Source organism: Lissotriton vulgaris, chromosome 8 (genome assembly GCF_964263255.1).
Source record: "Lissotriton vulgaris chromosome 8, aLisVul1.2, whole genome shotgun sequence".
Taxonomy (NCBI): Eukaryota; Metazoa; Chordata; class Amphibia; order Caudata; family Salamandridae; genus Lissotriton; species Lissotriton vulgaris.
The window spans coordinates 977162839-977165965 of NC_141696.1; positions in this window are offsets into that span (position 1 = coordinate 977162839).

Genomic DNA, 3127 nt, shown 5'->3' on the forward strand with positions numbered 1-3127 from the left:
ACTTTTGGATTGTGACCCTCACAAGCCGATAAAGTCAAGGGTGGATCATGGAAATATATTGAGAATAGGAGAACAAGCAAACAGCCCTGATTTAGTCCAATTTTAGTAGAATTTCTGGAAGAAATACCTCGGTTTCTTGCTTATAGGACTTAACACCAATTTAAGGTGTGCTAGGCGATAACCTGAGCAGTGTACATCTTAAATTATTAAAGTGAAAGGTGGAGCGACCAGTAGCTTTGCCCACCCAAAAATTAACTTGTAAAACCATACAGGAACAAAGGTGACAGACTTGCGGACATTAAATGTGTCTCTGTTATGCTTGCCATCTCCCCAGTGTAAAGAATGCAAGGCAATATGAAAATCTTAGCTCTGCAAAAAAACTTTCATTTGTATAACTTTATTTTGCAATCAAAAATCAGATGGAACTTGGCGTATACAGGGAACTAAGAATAAAACCTATAGAATTAAAAGTGAGTTTTGATGCAATCAGGAAAAAAAGATTTTCCAGCATGTACCGTCACAGATTTCTGGCTGTAACATCGCAAATTAATGCAGATGTGACGTTCCGGCATCTGGATAAATTACCGGCCTCTAGCTACACCAGCTAGAGAGCTGTTCTTATTAAGGCAGGAAGGGAGTGGAAATCGCTGTCAACATAAGAGACACAGGACACAGCGCAGAAGCATAGTAGGGCTTTCTGCTCTGACATTCAGGTATCAATTTCAATTGACTTAAGAGAAATGGGAGAAAGGAGAATGTCAAAGAGCAATTACATTTGGAGCAATACTGAAGAAACACAGGATGTGTGGAATAAGGTATTCCATGCCAACTAGAGATTCCTATTAAGACTCTTTTATACTACATATGCAAGGATGGAGGGGTACCCAGTGATGAAAGTCTCTGCTTGACTAGTTATGCTATTGATATTCCTCTCAACAAGAACGTGAATATTTGCATAAAATGTCTAGTTGAAGAACTACGGGGCATATTATCAAGCCTGTGCGCTAAAATTATCGCCGCTTTATCGGCCGAAAACGGCCGATAAAGCGGCGATAATGGGCTTGATAATATGCTCTGTGGAATTCCAATCGAAGCCCATGTTAGATGTCTTCACATCTAACATGTGCTTCGATTGGAATTCCATAGAGCATATTATCAAGCCCATTATCGCCGCTTTATCGGCCGTTTTCGGCTGATAAAGCGGCGATAAATTTAGCGCACAGGCTTGATAATATGCCCCTACATCTTTTAGGTGGCTTACCTCCACTATAAGGTAAAGACATTTGGCACTGGTTAGCTAGGCTTATGTTTCCCACAAACATTGAAAACATAGAACTGCTTTGCCGCAAAGAGAAGTACGATGAAGCATTAAACAAAAATAGCCTAGAAGCTGCAGTATTCTTTCCCACAGTCGTTATGGAACAAGGAGTCACAATTTCAGACTTGAGGGTCTCATGGGATGATCTTGAAATGCTGGAGATCTCTTTGTAAAAGTATCTGCTGGTGTGGTGCGTTTTTCACAAAGCAGAATACCGTGTGGGCAGTCACATTGATGTGGCCCACTGCCTTCGTTTTTTGTCTGAAACAAACCCCTACAGAAGGAGTTTGCTTCTGAAAATATGACTTATGATGCAGAGGGAAATTTCTCTTTGTGCGTGTGTGTTATTGCCTGTTTTCCCAGCCCGGTTCCACCATGAAGGGCATGGTGGACCTAAATATCGAAAACATGCATCATGAGGATCACCTTTTATAGGGAACTGCACCCCATGCGCACGTGATGATGACCTTGTAGCTGCCTGTGGGTAATCAATGTTTCCCCCATCTCTGCCAATTAAGCAAAAAGGAGAACTACCAATTTACAGCAGGTACCAACCTGCCAAAATATAAATGGCCCTTGAATCATTTGTTATATAAGCAAGATAGAATTTAAATTGTTGAGATTTGCTGGGTTTAATTTAAGCCAGTGGTTTCCGGTGTTCTGCTCTGGCACTTAATTGCCAACACAAGCGCTTATGACAGTCTTCTGCATGGTGGTGCTGTTTGTCTCCTATAGAAATGAGCACAAAAACCGTAGGTTATTAATTATTTATACCTCAAAATGGACATTACCTGCCTTCCAAGCCATTCCTACATCATTGGAGGCCGGGAGTAGTCTGAATTTTCTCATTTGTAGGGTTTCATGGTTAGTAGTTGTGCTGGTTCAGTCAGAAGCCTTGGGCTGGTGCAAGTGTAGTGGCCTTTGGAAGATGGCCCCAACAGTTAATTTTTCACAAATTAACTGCTGAGGTTACTTAATTATAAGAGAAAATCTCAAAGCAAATTGTGTAATTTATTTTCTGCAAGATGCTACTGGGAGAGATTGCAGAATAAATTCAATGAAGGTGTACCCTCCTCCTTGGAGTATTTCCATCTTTCTAAAATCTCCTCACCCAGTGTTTTAGTTGCACCTTCAGACTATAAAGTGACTTGTGACATTGGATAATTATTTTATTTGAGGAACCCACAACTGAAGAATCAAAAAGGGAACCACTGAACCTCAATTTCCATTACATACAGAATATTAGACTTAGTATAGCTTATCAAAGCTCATGCAGCCTTTTTTTGTCTGTTTATTTGATTACTGTAAGTTTATTCCCGAGGCTAGAAAAAGAGTTATCATAACATTCGGATCACTGAAACAATATCGAGGTCAAGAATATCGAGTTACAAAAATATCGAGGTAAAAATATAGAATACCAAAATATCGACCTCCTATCTCCAAACAGGTAAGTACAAAAATATTGAATCAAAAATATCGATGTAAAAAATATAGTGAGTCAAAATATAGAATTTTTTTTAATGCTTTAAAATAATTAAAAATTAACGAAATAATAAATATTATTAACTTAAACATACTTAAAATACTTAAATAACCTTAAAATTAATAAATAATTAATGTAAGTTAAAAAAAGACAAATTGATTTGTTAATACATATATATATATATATATATATATATATATATATATATATATATATATATATATATATATACGTGATATTAATAAAACAATTACAATATTTTTACTGTAGGATAGTGGAAAGGGTAAAATTTACTATAACCACTCCAGTGAGTGCAACAGTAGGGA